At 43.6% G+C, this 18,585-nt stretch overlaps 1 protein-coding gene across 4 annotated transcripts in view; it reads left to right on the top strand.

The window, feature by feature from the left end:
- The first annotated feature begins 44 nt into the window (after positions 1-44).
- The window catches only part of rabgap1l (RAB GTPase activating protein 1-like), a 462,369-nt gene continuing 443,828 nt past the window's right edge, over positions 45-18,585 (top strand). For 2 of the 4 annotated variants that reach the window (XM_080196011.1, XM_080196009.1), the window contains exons 1-2: positions 73-129; positions 15,615-15,683. The gene's annotated coding sequence lies outside the window, so the exon portion shown is untranslated. Of the gene's footprint in view, positions 130-15,614; positions 15,684-18,585 lie in introns of all 4 variants that reach the window. The other 2 variants (XM_080196010.1, XM_080196008.1) reach the window with 1 other exon arrangement.

The following is an 18,585-nucleotide window of genomic DNA, read 5'->3' as shown; positions in this document are numbered from 1 at the left end:
CCATCGCCCGGTCGCGTGCGCACGCGCAGTGTGAACATCGCCAGTTCGCATGCGCAGTGTGAGGTCCCGGGGACGCGGCAGTGGCGATGCCGGAGACTGAGATTGAAAAACAACACCAACAACAACACGGTATGGACAACTACCCTGAGAGAGGGAGAATGGGGGGAGGGAGACCCCCCTGGCCGAGAGAGGTGGGGGGAGACCCCCCTGGCCGAGAAAGGTGGGGGGGGACCCCCCCCCCCCCAGGCCGAGAGGGGGGAGCCCTTCCCCCCCCACCTCTCTCCACTGGCCTGGAGAGGGGGAGACCCCCTCTGCGTAGACAGAGGCTCCATCAGAAGAGAGGATGATGGCCAAGGATTCATATGGTGGAAATTTAGTAGTGATAGGGTTGCATTTGGTGGATATTTGGAGGGGGAATGAGTGAAAAAGAAACCCAATATCTTTTTGGATGTTGGCATGTATGTGGTGATCAGAGTGTCATAGTGACCCTTGTAGTGAGTGAGCGATTGGGAGGGGAAGGACTGTCACTTGAGTTGGAGGTCAGGATGAAGCCCTGACTGGATTTTTGAAACTGCCTGTAGCCCAACATCCAGAGTGTGATACGGGGATATTGGCTAGAATGAGAAAAGGTGCTTACTATTAAGTGTTCTAAAGGGCCTTTTAATACAGGAGAAAAAGACTCCTCATCTTAAACGCTTCTTTTGGTTTTTATTCTGGTTCAGTATGTCAAAACTGTAATAGTAAATGATCAAAAAACTTGTTGAATTTTCTTATCAAATATTCTGCCTTACAAACCATAGTAACCATTTTCCATGGGCTTTTGTGTTGTTACGAGAGCAAGAATTCATTTGAAATAATGTGCAACCCATTCTATTTGTACAAATAGATGAGAAGCTTTCACCAATGATTCAGTTTCCTACCTCAGTTCATCTATATTTCTAGGAGTTAGTTACTACCAACAATTTTCTCCTGAGTATCGAGAATCCTATGGCAGTCTGTAATCAAATAGTTTTATTTATTTTACTGATGTTTCAGTATTTTCAGGCAGTTACAGTATACTTCACAGTTTGCTGTATTTTTTCTTGAGCCTTTATTGCAGTTTGTCGACATTCTATTCTTACCGTGCGCAGTTTGACTGCTTAACCCTATATTTGTTCTCCATGGGTTCTCTTTGTGCAGTAAGAAGTTTCACAACACTAGGTTAAAGTCCAACATGTTTATTTGGTAGCACAAGCCACAAGTTTTCGGAGCGCTGCCCCTTCATCAGGTGAGTGGGAGTTCTGTTCACAAACAGGGCATATAAAGACACAAACTCAATTTACAAAATAATTTTTGTGCACCAGCACACTTTTTAACTGGGGAGCACACTATAGCTGAGGTAAACCAAACCATATGCACCTTCCAGTTCTGCATTGAAAATCAATCGTAGCATGCTTTTTGCCGACACAGCTGAGATTAACTAACTGGGAAGAAAAAGATCCCATGTATTTCACATGTTTCATAACCTCGGGAACCCCAGCGCACTCCGCAGCCATTTAAGAACTTTTGAAACTGAGCCACTGTTATGTAGGAAGGGAGATCAAACCTGAGATTTTCTTGTGAAATCGACTGGGCCATGATAGAAACTATGAATATATGTTTTGTAAAAGTGGTTTTTTGACAAAAATGGTCATGCTAGTGAATTTATAGGCAGGAATTCAGTCTTGGAGTAGTTCCACTGGTGTTGAACTTTAATTTTTTTAGGTTTGAAATGCCTTTAAGTTCATTGGTATTTCCACCTAGGGTGAGATGCTTTTGATTTGATTTATTATTGTCACATGTATTAACATACTGTGAAAAGTATTGTTTCTTGTGCGCTATAAAGATACTGTTCATAGAGAAGGAAACAAGAGAGTGTAGTGTTAGAGTCATAGCTAGGGTGTAGAGAAAGATCAACCTAAACCAAGGTAAGCCCATTCAAAAGTCTGACAGCAGCAGGGAAGAAGCTGTTCTTGAGTCGGTTGATATGTGACCTCAGACTTTTGTATCTTTTTCCCAACGGAAGAAGATGGAAGAGTGAATGTCCGGGGTGTGTGTGGTGCTTAATTATGCTGGCCGCTTTGCCGAGGCAGCGGGAAGTGTAGATAGAATCAAAGGATGGGAGGCTGGTTTGTGTGACGGATTGGGCTACATTCACAACCTTTTGTAGTTCCTTGTGGTCTTGAGCAGAGCAGGAGCCATACCAAACTGTGATACAACCAGAAAGAATGTTTTCTATGGTGCATCTGTAAAAGTTAGTGAGAGTCATAGCTGACATGCCAAATTTCCTTAGTCTTCTGAGAGAGTAGAGGCGTTAGTGGGCTTTCTTAACTGTAGTGTCGGCATGGGGGGGGGGGGGACCAGGACAGGTTGTTGGTGTTCACCTAACAGGGATAAACTACGTATGGCACTTCTCACATTTCTTTTCCCCAGAGTATTCTGTAGTAGTGGGCTACAAGAAGATATAGATGGAATGATCAAATGGGCAGATAAATAGCAGATGGAATTTAACTCTGAAAAGTGTGAGGTGCTACACTTGGAAGGAATAATTTGACAAGAAAGCATTCAATGAATGGCATGACCCGCGCAAATGCTGTGTATCAAAGGGACTTTGATATGTTTGGGCATCATTATCAATCGAGGCATAGATTACAAACACAAGGAAGTCATGCTGAAGTTTTATAAAACTTTGAGGCTAGAGTACTGTGTGCAATTCTGGTCGCCATGTTGTATGAAGGATGTGATTGCACTGGAGGGGATGCAGAGGAGAGTCACCAGGATGCTGCCTGGGATGGAACATTTAAGTTATGAAGAGGAGTTGGGCAGGCTTGGATTGTTTTTGTTGGAGCAGGGAAGACTGAGGGGTGACCTGATCGAGGTGTACAAGATTACAAGGGACACAGAATGGATATGGAGCAACTGTTCCCTTAGTTGAAGAATCAGTCAGAGGGAGACATCGGTTCAAGGTGAGGGGCAGGAGGTTTGGGGGGGGGGGGGGGGGGTGCGGTGGTATGTGTGATGTGAGGAAAACCCTTTTTACCCAGTCAGTCATAGAGGTTTATAGCATGGAAACAGGCCCTTCAGCCCAACTTGTCCATGCCACCCTTTTTTTAAAAACCCCTAAGCTAATCCCAATTGCCCGCATTTGGCCCTCTGTACCCATCTTACCAATGTAACTGTTTAAATGCTTTTCAAAGGGCAAAATTGTACCCGCCTCTACTACTACCTCTGGCAACTTATTCCAGTCACTCACCATCCTTTGTGTGAAAAAATTGCCCCTCTTCTGTATTTCTCCCCGTCACCTTAAACCTATGTCCTCTAGTTTTAGATTCCCTTACCTCTGGCCTGAAATGCACTACCTGGGAGGGTGGTAGAGACAAGCTGCCTCACGTCCTTTAAAAAGTACCTGGATGAGCACTCAGCATGACATAACATTCAAGGTTATGGACCAAATGCTGGTAAATGGGATTAGGTTGACGATGTTCCTCGCATATCAGTGCAGATTTGATGGGCCAAACAGCCTCTTCTGCATTGTATGATTCTATGACCTTGTGCAAGTAATGGAGGCACATGACACCTGTAACCTCATGCCATGCATACAGATTGGCGCACATAGAGTGGAGTGACCATCATCTCCTATAGGCATGGCAGGTTGATCCTCTCTACATTTTGCTCTAACTTTTTTGCTGCTGTGACTTTGTGTCCTTGAGCATATTATGCTTCAAGCTGAGTAAGTGATGCGATATTTGATCAAAGCCTATATAATATTGTGGCAGTGAGATGATCAACTCTGAAAATTAGAACTATTTTTTTAAACAGGTTGGGGATGGAAAGAATAGTATGTGTTCTATTTAAAATCCTGCCCTTGAACTTCATGTATATTTTGATCCACCAGATGGTGTTGCTCAGAGCTTCCAAAAGTGAAGCTTATTGTAACCAAAGTGGAGTTTCCATGAAAAATTTGTCACTTTGATTGGGCCATAAATCATACAATCCCTACAGTGCAGAAGGAGGCTATTCAGCCCATTAAGCCCGCACTGACAACATTCCCACCCAGGCCCTAGCCATGTAATCCCTGGTAAAGGTATGCTGTGGATGTATACGTTCACATCTCAGGCTGTCAAGCTCTCTCTCTCTCTTCTCCTCTGCCCCCACCCAGTGTTTAATTTCCTCCAAACCCACCCACCTATGACTCATGGTTGTGATACAACAATATATGAAGATTATATCTCTTGTGGAAAGGCTGCCAATTAAGTGGGTTGCTTTATCCTGGATAGTTTCTTGTGTGTTGTTGGAGCTGTACTCATCCAGGCAAGTGCAGAGTATTCCATCAGAACTGACTTATGCCCTGTAGACGATGGATAGGCTTTGGAGAGTCACCATAGGATTTTTAGCCTCTGACCTCCTCTTGGCAAACACAGTAAGAAGTCTGACAACACCAGGTTTAAGTCCAACCGATTTATTCGATAGTAAACTCACAAGCTTTCGAGGTTTCCCTCTTCATCAGGTAAATGGAGAGCTCACCTGACAAAGAGGGAAACCTCGAAAGTTTGTGAGTTTACTATCAAATAAATCGGTTGGACTTAAACCTGGTGTTGTCAGACTTCTTACTGTTTACCCCAGTCCAACGTTGGCATCTCCACGTCATCTCTTGGTGGCACAGTATTTCTGTGACTAGCCCAGTTCAGTTTCTTGTCAGCATTGATTGTGGGAGATTCAGCATTGGTAATGCCATTAAATGTCATGGGGAGATGGTTTGAATCCCTTTTGTGTGAAGATGAAGTGTGAAAAAAAGGACCTCCGACCAAAAGGGCTGACTCATTGCTGATGCTGAAAGTAAAGATCAGCTGATGAGTCACATCTGAGGGGTTCAGATTCTCAACCTTGTGTATGCTGAATCCACTTTTCAATCAGTTTCATCAGTCACAAAAAAGCTGGCCGTCTTTAATACTGAATGATGATGCCAGTACCCATGACTGTTTATAGTTCTCTGTTGGGGGTTAGGCATGGATTCTTAATAGTGGCAGCTTTGGAAACATTACAGTAGAAACGTATCTTGTCCTTATTGGGTGGCTCAATTCAGGATGGGTCACTGGACGACAGGTATGAATAGAAGCCCTGGTTTATATTCACTCCACACACACGTGTACTTTCTGTATCCCCCACCACCACGTGCACACAAAGTCCACAACCCAAGCGTCTCTTACCATAGCATTGCTTAAAGCAAATGGTAGCATTCCCTCCTGGTTGGTCAGCCAGGTCTGGAGAGTGAATCTGGAAGTTCTTGGCTTGTATCGTGGTGTCCTGTCAAGGTAGTGCAGAAAGTGGCTATTCAGTCATCCTGTGAGCCTGTGCTCTTTGAATCCAGTTTATACCACTCCTCAGATTTAACCACATAGCGTGCTGATGACTATTGCTATTGAATCTATTTATGTCATTGGTGTGAGTTTCAGTGACATTCAGCATTTTTTATTCATCACCATGATGAGCTGACCTCTTGAACTGCTGCCTACCCTCTAGTGTAGTTGCACTCTCAGTGCTGTTGGAATGGAATTTCAGGATTTTGACAGTGAAGGAATGGTGACATTTTTTCAAGTCAGTTTGGAGGGGAACTTGCATATGATGGTGATCTCATGCATTTGCTGCTCGTTACCTTTTAAGTGGTAGAAATCACCAGTTTGGAAGGTGATGCAGAACATCTTATAGTCACACTTCTGGCATTGTACACTGGGAAGGAGTGAATGTTTAAGGTACTCATTGAACCAGGGTTGACCCTTGGCTTGATGGTAGCGCTAGAGTGGGAGATATGCTGGGTCATGAGGTTATAGACTGTGCTTGTATATGATTCCATTTCTGCTGTTGGCCTAAGGTATTTCATGAATACCCAGTTTTGAACTGCTAGGTTTGTTCTTTATCTGTTCCTCCTTAATATGAAGATGAGGCTTTGTCTTCACAAGGTGAGGTAGTCACTTCTACCACTACTATTAATAATGGATACATCTAGAAAATATAGATTGATGAAAGTGATCAAACAGTAGATTCTCTTGCCCATGTTTGACCTGATGCCATGAGACTTCATTGGGTTTGGAGTCAATGTTGAAGACTCCCAGGGTTACTCTCTCAGTTGTATCCACTTGTTGCCACCTGGTGATGCAAGAGTTTTACTTTGACTTAAAAAGACTTCTATGGATTTTTCGCAACCTCGGGACATCGTAAAGTGCTTCACTCTACAAAGCACTACATTGCAGTCACTTTTGCAATGCAGGAGTGGTTAATAACTTGGGCAGAGTGTTGCAAGAAGTTATTGTGACACCGGAAGTACATATTAACCTCAGAAGTTTGAATAGAGACTCATTTGATATTGTGTATCATTGCACAAGGTATATCAGAGGCAAGGCCACTTTTGCCAGTCTCCAGTCTGGCTGATTATGTCTCACTCATCTCTCTTTATCGTCGCTTTTCATGACTTATGTTTTTTCTCACGCTATCGTGCTCTCTCACTCATATTTTTCCTTTAAGATGTAAGCTGGGTGGTGTTACGTTGTATTCTAAGGAAAAGAGCCATCAGCAGTTGCATACAAACTTTGGCAGCTCCTGATTCACCACCTGCTCCAGTCTCATGCCTCACTTGCCCCTTGACTGCACCTTCTCCAGTGGCTGTGGCATATTAAGCAGTTTGACAGAGTTAACAGTGAAAAGGAGTAATTTTTATTTTAATGAGTGCCAGTAACCCAAATTTAATATATGATAGACATATTTGGGTGCGGGTGTGTTTACATTTGTGTATATTTCCTGATTGCTTGTGGTGTTGCCATATAGTCTGAGGTCAGGAGTCAGCTGGAGATCAAGGTTACTGCTCAGGTGCACCTTCTGGGGAAGTGGGCTAAGGAGTATTGAGGTCACTTGTAGTTTAATTGCTGTTTGGTTAGCAAAGTTTTCAGATTGTCAGATGTTTGCAAATTTCCCACTCAGAAAATGCCAGTCTTTTTTAAATTATTTTTGGCACTTTGGAATATGACATCTGATGTGTGATGGTTGCACTTAAAAGAATAATTACCTATCAATGCCAACACTGTTCTGAGAATTTGAACATTTTCAGTTTGCATGATACTTTCTGCATCATGAAAATTGATGTATGAAAAGTAGTGCTGGAAATACTTAGGTCTGGCAGCATCTATGGAGAGAGAGACAGGATATCTCAAATTCGGCTTCCAAAAACCAGCAGTAGGAAAACCGCACATTTCGCTTCAGTGGCCATACAAGAATTTTAAATGAGTAATAAAACGTGCTGGCCTGTTTGGAGAGTTGCTACACTAGTGCACCAGCATTGCAAGTAGATATCTGTTTTGCACACCTGACATTTTGAGTGGCTTAGTGATCCCCATGTAGCCCAGGAAAAGTTTAATAAGTTGCTGCATTGGCATGGCTTCATGTGCCCTACTGTTTCTCACTCCTTAATGATTGGTGTGTCCTTGACTCCAAAGTGATTTCTAATTTCATCATTTAGTTTTCATGAGTCCTTTTTCACTGAATTAAGGGCTTTTGATTTTTTTTCCTCTCTGGAAACCAGCAAGGTCTGAAATCCATGATCCTCTGGTTACCGCTCCTGAGACACACTACCTGCCTGACTCTTCAGAATTCAACTCAAAATTTTCCGAAGAATGAAAATTATTCTCTGATACGTAATGAGGGTAAGATCAAACAAGAGGATCATGAAGTGACTTGAAGAAGTTACCAGCCAAATTGATTTGCTGTGCTACGGGGAACAATAAGCTAGTTAGCCTGGCATCTGTCATGGGGAAAATGTTAGGATTGATCATTAAGGAGGTTATAATTGGGCACTTCAGGTGATCAGAAAGAGTCAATGTGGTTTTGTGAAAAAGAAATAATATTGAACCAATTTATTGGAGTTCGTTTTAGGGGTAACATGCGATGTGGATAAAGGGGAATCTGCATATGTGCTATACTTCGATTTCAAGAACACATTTGATAAGATTCTACATCAAAGGTTATTATAGACAAGTTCATGGTGTAGTGAGTAACATACTCGCATGGACTGAAGGTTGACTGGCGAGCAGGAAACAGAGAGTATGCATAATGTCATAAGGGGTTACCCATTTAAGACAGTGACGAGGGGGATGAATCAGTGGAATTCTTTACCGCAGAGAGCTGTAGATACTGGGTTGTTAAATATATTCAAGACTGATATAGACAGATTTTTAAATCAATAAGGGTATTAATGGTTTTGGGTGATAACGCAAGAAAGTGAAGTTGAGAATTATTACGAGATCAGTCATGATCTTATTAAATAGTGGAGCATCTCAATGGGCTGAATGGCCTGCTTCTATGTTTTTGGGTATTATGCGTAAATTGAGTGGAGGTCATCAGGGGTCTGTTCTTGGGCCTCAACGTTTTAACATTTATATCAGTGACTTGGATGAATTAATGGGATGGTAGCTAAATTTGCAAGTGGCACAATGATGGGCAGAAAAATATGTTGTGACAAGGACATAAGATTGGGGATGGAATAGATAAGTTGAGTGAGAGGCAGAAATCTCGCAGGTGGAGTATAACGTGGAAAAAGTTAAGTTCACTTTGGCAGGAAGACTGAAAAGTATTAAACAAAGAGCAGCTGCAGCATTCCAAGGTGCAGAGGAATTTGGTATTTTAGTGCCCAAGTCACAAAAGGTTGGTGCACAAGTATGGCAAGTAATTATATGCTTTCCTTTATTACTGGAGGAATTGATTCAAAAGTAAAGCCATTTATGCTTAGTTATATAGGACGTTGATGTGGCATTTGGTAAATGTGTTGGAGGCAGTTCAGAGGAGGTTTATTAAGAACATAACATAATAAGAACATAAGAAATAGGAGCAGGAGTAGGCCAACTAGCCCTTCGAGCCTGCCCCGCCATTCAATAAGATCATGGCTGATCTGTCGTGGCTCAGTTCCACATTCCCGCCCTCTCCCCATAACCCTTAGTCCCGTCTCTCATCAAAAACCCATCAACCCGCGTCTTAAAAATATTTAGCGAGGCAGCCTCCACCACTTCAACGGGCAGAGAATTCCAGAGATTCACCACCCTTTGAGTGAAGAAGCTCCTCCTCAACTCTGTTCTAAACCGCCCCCCCTTTATCTTGAGGCTATGCCCCCTAGTCCTACTGTCCTTTCTGAGCGGGAAGAGTCTCTCCACCTCTATCCTATCCATCCCATTCATCATCTTATATGTCTCAATGAGATCTCCCCTCATTCTTCTAAACGCTAACGAGTACAAGCCTAATCTACTCAGCCTGTCCTCATAGCTCAACCCCCTCAACTCCGGCATCAGCCTAGTAAACCTCCTCTGCACTCCCTCCAAGGCTAAAATATCCTTGCGTAAGTACGGCGCCCAAAACTGCACACAGTACTCCAGCTGCGGCCTCACCAATGCCCTATACAGCCGCAGCAAGACCTCCCTACTTTTATATTCAATCCCCCTCGTGATGAAGGCCAGCATCCCATTCGCCTTCCTGACCACCTGCTGCACCTGCAAGCTGGGTTTTTGCGACTCATGCACAAGGACCCCGAGGTCCCTCTGCACCGTCGCCTGCTGCAGTTTTTCTCCACGTAAGTAATAATCCTTCCTACCATTATTCCTACCAAAGTGGACCACCTCGCACTTGCCAACATTAAATTCCATTTGCCATTTCCTGGCCCATTTGCCCAGCCTATCTAGATCCTTCTGTAGACTCTCCCCACCCTCCGCACAATTTGCCTTTCCACCAATTTTGGTGTCATCAGCAAATTTCGACACCCTACACTCGGTTCCCTCCTCCAGATCATCTATATAAATGGTAAATAGCTGAGGCCCCAGCACCGACCCCTGGGGCACTCCACTAGTCACCATCCGCCAATCCGAATAGCACCCATTGACCCCCACTCTCTGCCTCCTATTTGACAGCCAGTCCTCTATCCACGCTAACACCCTACCCCCAACTCCATGCCCCCTGACCTTCTGTAATAACCTCTTGTGAGGTACCTTGTCAAACGCCTTCTGAAAATCCAGAAAGACCACATCCACCGGCTCTCCTCTATCCACCGTCCTAGACACATCCTCATAGAACTCCAGTAAATTTGTCAGATACGACTTCCCTTTCAGGAAACCGTGCTGCGTCTGCTCTATCAAGCAGTTCCCCTCAAGATGCCTCGCTATTTCCTCCTTGATGACGGATTCTAACATTTTACCTACAACAGACGTTAAACTAACAGGCCTATAATTCCCCGCCTTTTGCCTGGCACCCTTCTTAAACAACGGCGTAACATTAGCCGTTTTCCAATCTTCCGGCACTTCCCTGGAATCCAGCGACGTCTGGAAAATAATCACCAAGGCATCCACTATCACCTCCGCCATTTCTTTCAGGACCCTCGGATGCATTCCATCCGGTCCTGGGGACTTGTCCACAATCAGCCCCTCCAGTCTGTCGAGCACCACCTCTCTAGTAACAGTAATGTCATCGAGACCCTCCAGTCCTACCACCTTTCCATCCGGCAAATTATTCACGTCCTCCTCCGTGAAGACCGAAACAAAAAAGTTATTCAAGACCTCTGCCATATCCCTATCCCCTACCACTAAGTCCCCCTTCTCATCCTCTAAGGGACCAACGTTCACCCTAGACAGCCTCTTCCTTTTTATATATTTATAAAAACTTGCTATCCTTTTTTATATTAAGCGCTAGCCCAGCTTCATAGTTTCTCCTACCCTTCTTAACCAACTTCTTTGTCAATCTTTGTTGACATTTAAATCTCTCCCAATCTTCTTCTCGCCCACTACTCTTAGCTACTCTAAACGCCTCCGCTTTTAATTTAACACTTTCCTTCACCTCCTTCGTTATCCACGGCTTATTACCTCTCCTCCTACGGTCCTTTTTGACCATCGGAATAAATTTCTGCTGAGCACCAAGAAAGATCTCTTTAAAGATCCTCCACTGCTCCTCAGCAGACCTACCTTCCAACGCGCTCCCCCAGTCCACATTCGCCAATTCTTCTCTCATCCTACCATACTCCCCTCTGTTCAAACAAAGGATGCGTGTCTGGGAACCCACTTTCTCCTCCTCCATCTGCACCAGAAACTCCACCATACAATGATCACTCTCCCCAAGAGGATCCTTCACCGCAAGTTCCCTAATTCTACCCGCCTCATTACATAGCACCAGATCCAAGATAGCTCGCTCCCTCGTCGGCTCCAACACACACTGTTCGAGGAAACTATCCCAGCAGCATTCCAAGAACAACTCCTCGAGCCCACCGCGTCCAACATGGGTCGACCAATCAATATGCAGATTGAAATCCCCCATAACTACGGCCATCCCATTCCTGCACGCCGCACTTATTTGCGCGTTAACAGCCCGCCCCACCTCCAGACCATTATTCGGGGGCCTATAGACGACACCCACCAGCGTCTTCCTCCCTTTGCTGTTCCTAATCTCTACCCGCAACGATTCCACCTTCTGCTCCTTGGCTCCAATATCATCCCTTGCTACCACCCTGATGCTATCCTTAATCAGCAGAGCTACGCACCCCCCCCCCCTTTTCCCTCCTGCCTATCCTTCCTAAACACTTGATACCCCTGGACATTCAGCTCCCATTCCCTGCCACCTTGCAGCCACCTCTCTGTAATGGCTACCAGATCATATCCATTTGTGTCGATCTGCGCCACCAACTCATCCACTTTATTCCTGATGCTTCGCGCATTCAGATAAAGCACCTTCATCCCAGCCTTCACCTGGAACTTATTTGCTGGAACGCCACCAACCATACTCACGCCCCTTGCTCCCTCTATTATTGGGACATCCTCGGCCTCTGTCCTTACCTGTACCGTCTCCTTAACTTTAGACCCTGTAATGTCACCTACCCTCACACCCTCTCCTCCTCTCTCTCTCTCTCTCTCTCTCTCTCTCTTCCCCCCCCCCCCCCCTCCCTAATTAGTTTAAAGCCTTGTCTACAGTCCTCTTTACACGATTAGCCAGCACTCTGATCCCAGCACGGTTCAGACCAACCCCATCCCACCTGAACAGGTCCCACCTACCCCAATACTGGTACCAATGCCCCATAAATTCAAACCCATTCCTCCCACACCAATCCCTGAGCCACCCATTTACTTCCTTAATCCTATCAACCCTACGCCCGTCTGCACTCGGTTCAGGCAGTAGCCCAGAGATGACCACCTTGTCGGTTCTACTTTTTAATTCCATTCCCAGCTTTTCATACTCCCTCCCCAGATCCTCAGTTTGCATTTTGCCTACGTCGTCGGCACCCACATGAACAGCTACGACCGGATTCTCACCCTCCCACTCCAGGTTCCTCTGCAGCCCAGATGCGACATCCCGGACCCGAGCACCAGGCAGACAACACACCCTTCTGTGCAATTTGTCGTTGTGACAAAGGACAGTGTCAATACCCTTCACCCCACTATCCCCAATTACAACTATGTTCCTTTTCCCCTTCTTTTTGCCTATGGCCTGCTGCATCACTGTACCGTGTGCAGTCTGCTCACCGACCTCACCTCCCTCATTCTCGTCCAGACTGGAAGCAAGAACCTCAAACCTGTTATGCAGCTTGAGAGGCTGAGGCCTCCTCTTCCCACCCTCCTTCCTCCTCTTAGCAGCCCCCTCTTGTTCCTGACCCTTAGAGTTAGCCAGTCTAGGGGGGGTGGATGTCACTTGCACCCCATTGACAATGGCACCCTTTCTCCCCCTGATGAGCCTCAGCGTCCGTAGCTCAGAGGCCAGCTCATCTACCTTGAGCTGGAGCTCCTCCAGCAACCTGCACTTACTGCAGACATGGTCACTGGGGAGGACCCTGGGGTCCACCAGTTCCCACGTCATACAGAAACCACACATCACATGCCCCTCCATTATTCACTGCAGTAATTTTGAAAATTTCCACACGAACTCACCTGGCCCTTTTTCTCTCCAGCCCTTTTGATATTAAGCCCTAAATGCTCACTCTACTTCCCTCTCACTCCGCTGCCCGCTCAGACGCTGCCCGTTGTCTACACCAGGCCTCCTTTTAGATTGATACCTGAATGAGTGGGTTGCCTTATGAGGCAAGGTTAGATAAACTGGGTTTGTAACAATAGAGTTTAGTATACACGATCCTGTACAGTATGTGGAAAGGATGTTTCACCCAGTGAATGAGTCTAAAACTAGAATGCACAGTTTTAACATTAGGGATCACCTTTATTTTTAAGTTGGAAGTAGAGAGATTCTTGTTTGACAAGAGAATCAAGGTTTATCATGGGTGGATGGAAATATGGAATTTGAAACACAAGATCTGCCATGATTTTATTGAATGGCAGAGCAGGCTTGAGGAGCTGAATGGCCAATGTTAATTTCATATGTTCCTATGACAACAAGGCTAGGATGGAATACTTTTTTACAATTCACTTGAGAAATTGAGCACAGGGAAACATTGTGACACAGTTTGAAAAACTTGTAAAGTTGGTTTTGAGGAAGTTTGAGCAATTTGGAAGATTGCTGCTTTGTGTGTGTGTGTGCACATAGTGTTCAGTTTATACAGTGAGTCAGCATAATATGTAATTGGAAAGAAAAATGACACTGAAGACAGATTTGGAGACCATGGGGACATGATACAGGTGTAATTATGGACAAATTATTGCATGTTTGGCGACTGTGAATAAAATTGAAGCTGAGGATGAAGTAAATATTTTCCACACTTTGGTCCAGATGCTTTTGTGGTGATGTCTAACCAATGTTGACTGCGGAGCTCAGTACTGTGGACTATCCTGAAATTTAATGAGATTCTGAACTTCCATTATAACACGTCCAGTGAGATTGTACTTAAGAATTGCAGACCAGTTGCCAAAGGCGACTGTTGCAGATTACGTTCTCAATTTAAAAAAAACTCTTGTGGATCTGGCGTGAACTTAGTGACCAAAGTTTAGAGACATTCTTAGGGGGCCTAAAAATAATAAAATCCACGCCAAAGACAAAGACAAATAAGCTGACATAGAAGGAAGCCTGTGATGAGACCACAGCCATTGAAATAACAGAAAATGATGTTCCTTATTATAAGGAAGTGCTTTCTTGAATGGGCAATGGAGGTCCACCAGATTTCAGCAAGGTCTAGGCCAGATATTTAAATGTCCTCCTACGACACGCTATTGTTTGCTTAAGCCGGAAATTGAGGGCAAATTAAGAGAAAAGCAAGCCAAAGTGAAGATGTATCATGCTGCACAAGGCATGAGACTTAGTGCTGGTCAGAAAGTCATGATGTAAAACCACTGAGGTAATGAGGAGTATATGATTGAAGTTGTTGCAAAGAGACTGGGTGCATTCAGAAATATAGTTTTAAGAATCAGACTAGAAACTTACTAGGATGCTACCTGGTCTTGATGGTTTGAGTTATAAGGAGAGGCTGGGGAGACTGGGACTTTTTTCTCTGGAGCGTAGAGGGCTGAGGGTTGATCTTATAGAGATCTATAAAGTAATGAGGGGTATAGATCAGCTAGATAGTCAATATCTTTTCCCAAAGTTAAGGGAGTCTAAAACTAGAGGGCATAGGTTTAAGGTGAGAGGGGACAGATACAAAAGGGTCCAGAGGAACAATTTTTTCACACAGAAGGTGGTGAGTGTCTGGAACCAACTGCCAGAATTAGTAGAGAGGGATACAATTTTGTCTTTTAAAAAATGTTTAGACAGTTACTTGGGTAAGATGTGAACAGAGGGATATGGGCCAAATGTGTGCAATTGTGCCTAGCTTAGGGGTTTAAAGAAAGGGGCGATATGGACAAGTTGGGCCGAAGGGCCTATTTCCATGCTGTAAACCTCTATGGCTCTAAACTCCCAAGGTAATTTATGAAGTTAGCCGAGACCCTAACCTTTACATTTGATTTCAGCATTAGGGTCAGCGTAAGGTGTTTCACTCCAGGTATGATTCAATGTGACCTACAAGGAAGCTTTTATCATAACAAGCTTTATTTAAGATCACAGAGTGTAACAATAAGAATTAGCAAAACTTTTACCAATTAAAATACTTAAACATGACAAAGCATAGTTCTTAACAGCTAACTATCTCTACTGTTCCAATTCAGCAGTATCCCTTATAGACAGAAATTCCTGCTTTAGAACCAGTTAATACAAAAACCAAAGATGCTTATGTGTTGCTAGATTTCCAGTTTTTTAACACGGATATCCAGAGAGCAGCTTTCAGAGAAGGATATATCCTCAAAACAAAAGACTTTAGAGAAGTTAACCTGGGTCACTAGCTACTCCCAGGTTCCAGACTTAAGAGAGGAGAAAAGAGGGACACTGGTCATTTTCAACTCCAAAGCAGCATCTAAGCTTGAATATTCTGAGTAATGTGTGTAACACCAGCTTTACTCTGTCACATGACTACACCTGTCAATCATCATACTCAAACCCCACTGTGCAAAATTCCACCAGCATCCTATATGGAGCAGCATTAGTTCAAATTAAGTAATTATGCTGCTGCAGCAACCATATAGGATGTTGGTTGTAGACAGAATGACTCTGATAAAATAGAAAGGACTGCTCGAAACATCCTGTACAGAAACGTAACTAAAATACATTTCTTAAAGGCCCAGTATCATCACACTAATGAAGATTGGAGAGATACTCCATCAGTGAAAGTATGTAGGAAAGAAGAGGTAAGCTCCTTTTATTATTTCTTGTCAAATGATATTTTGTTAAACACATTCTTCTGTTAGGAAAAAATATTTTTAATCTGTGACTACTCAGGCATAATGGACCATATATTTTGTTGTGATTGCAATTTATTTTACATTTTAACATAGAAGCCATTTTTAAAATATGTACATAATAGCTGAGCATTTCGTTATGCTGCCCTTGCTGCTGGGGAAGTGTGAATAAAATTGCAATATTGGTTGCCTGCAGTTGAGTATTTGTTCCTCCTACGCAGTGCATTGCCCAGCAGTTCCCAAAACTCACCACCAATGACGGTTTTCCTCACCTCGTGTCCTGGCCTATTGTAGTTAAAGTGAATAGAGACTGATTACTGTGATGATTGTTGTATTGTGGGCATTTATTGTACAGCAGCTCTTACGCACCTCAATGATAGTGTTCTGACTGCAGTTCTGGGGGGGTAAGTGGATTTGTGTGTTACAGGTGTTTATGTACTAGTAATGGGACAAAATCATTAAATCTCTGATAACATTAAAGAATTCCTCATTGGTGACGGATTATTGTGTGGGAGGAAATGGAGGACTGGTGGCCACTTTTTACACAGTGGTTTGTGAACTCTTCCCACAATTAGATGGCTGACCGCCTCTCTATTCTGGTAATCTATCTTAAAATCATTTCAGCCATATAGGGAAGTACTTACTTTGCATTCCAGATTAAAAAACGAACAATTTTTAAAAAAAATTCCTTGAATACTGTCAACTAGATTAAAACAGTGTTCAATACAGGATTTATTTATGTAAAAAATAACCACTGCTTAAAGTAGTAAATATTAGCTAAATTTTCATAATTCTGAGACTGTGATATAGGTGACCATTGATTCACCTCACAGAATCCCTACAGTGCAGAAGGAGGCTATTTGGTCCATTGAATCTGCGTGGAACACAATCCCATCTTTATCCCCATAACCCCACATATTTACCCTACTAGTCCAACTGACACTAAGTGGCAATTTAGCATGGCCAATCAGCCTAACCCACACATCTTTGGACTGTGGAAGGAACCCAGACCACCTGGAGGAAACCCACGCAGAGACGGGGAGATTGTGTAAACTCCATACAGGCAGTGACCCAAGTCGGGAATTGAACCTGGGTCCATGGTGCTGTGAGGCAGCAATGCTAGCCACTGTGCCACCATGCACATCTAGTGAAAATACGTGTTCATAGCAGCAAATTTGCTGCATTATAACTTCTTGTAAATCATTGAAATAGCCAGTAGACGTAGCAGCAACTAAAACTTGTAGAAAGTAGTCAGGTCACGTTCAGCCTTGATATGTGAGGATGGTGTGGTAGGATAGTGACTAGAAAAGTTTATTCAGAGCAGTGCTTTCCATTGTGATGGTTGATTCTGTGCAAAGGAAAAAGACCAAATAAGTCAGACACTTGTGAGTGTAATGTAAATTTATCGGGGTCCTGTTTGGGTGTGAATGTTTTAAAAGGCAACAGACAGTACGAACGTTCATCCCGTTGAGGAGGCTGAGTGATGTGACAAACCTTGAGCAGTTGTCTGAACTGGAATGAGAGAACATTCTGAAGTCACCCTTTGGATCTCATCACTCACCGTTGTAGGTCTTTCTCTTGCTATGGTGTTGAACAGAGTATTATTGCTTGTAGCTGGCACCTTTATGGTGCCAGCTCTCAATGCATTCCAGATTGAAATGTTTTGTCATGTACTTTTACAAATTCTTTAAGTAAGTATTTGGAAAAAGAAATTCCCTGTCTGTGATCTGCCTTAACATTGAGACAAGATCTTTGTGCCATAATTAATTTCAGGATTGCTGAACAATATTGGCACTCATCTAAAGTAGTGGTGCAGTCTTTTTCTGGTTTTATACAGTGAGTAATAAATGCCCATAAAACAGTAATCTCATCAAGACATTTGGCACGCAGGACTGACGCGTGTTTTGTTCCACTCCTTGAGTGTTCCTTTATTCCATTTTTTAACCAATGAGGTATGTGACACAGCTTCTGCTGAAGGGAAGTGATTTATTTTATTCATTTAAAGAATGTGGGCATCACTGGCTAGGTCAGCATTTGTTGCCCATCCCTAACTGCTCTCAAGAAGGTAGTGGTGAACTGCCTTCTTTGAACCACTGCTGTCCATGCAGTGTAGGTACATCCACAGTGCTGTTAGAGAAGGATATTGACCCAGTGACAGTGAAGAAATGGTGATGTATTTCGAAGTCAGGATGGTGAGTGGCTTTGAGGGGAACTTCCAGGTGGCCTTTTGGCTAAGATCAAGCAACAGATCAAGCCTTATCTTGTCAGCTTGGATCTTGCCTGTCTCTTCCCATGCACCCCGGACATTCTCTCTTCCACCACCTTCCATTGGGAAAAAGATACAAAAGTCTGAGGGCATGTATCAGCCAACTCAACAATAACTTCTTCCCTGTCGCCATCAGACTTTTGAACGCACCTACCTCGCGCTAAGTTCATCTTTCTCTACACCCTAGTTATGACTGTAACACGTTCTGCAAACTTTCTTTCTCTATGAATGGTATGCTTTGTCTTTATAGTGCGCAAGAAGGAGTACTTTTCACTGAAGACCAATGCATGTGACAATAAATCAAATGAAACCATGAATTAGATTCAGTTGGAATTTGAATTTGACTTTTGGAGCAAACGAGTGGATTTGGTCTGCCTAGTCAACTCTGAGCGTTGGCTTCATAATTTTAATAATGGAGTAAAAGTTTTAAAAGTGGGGAACTTACAGGCAGTGATGTTTCCAGCTATCTGGTGCTGTTGTAGGTTTGGACGGTGCGGCCTAAGAAACTTTTATGAGTTCTGCAGAACATCTAGATGGTACACACTTGCTGTCACTGTTTTTTGGTAGTGAAGAGGTGCCAATCAA

The sequence above is a fragment of the Carcharhinus amblyrhynchos genome, chromosome 9, assembly GCF_965287045.1.
Source record: "Carcharhinus amblyrhynchos chromosome 9, sCarAmb.v2.hapA, whole genome shotgun sequence".
NCBI classification, from domain to species: Eukaryota; Metazoa; Chordata; class Chondrichthyes; order Carcharhiniformes; family Carcharhinidae; genus Carcharhinus; species Carcharhinus amblyrhynchos.
Note: the sequence above shows the minus strand (reverse complement) of the source record. Positions and strands in the feature narration are given on the sequence as shown.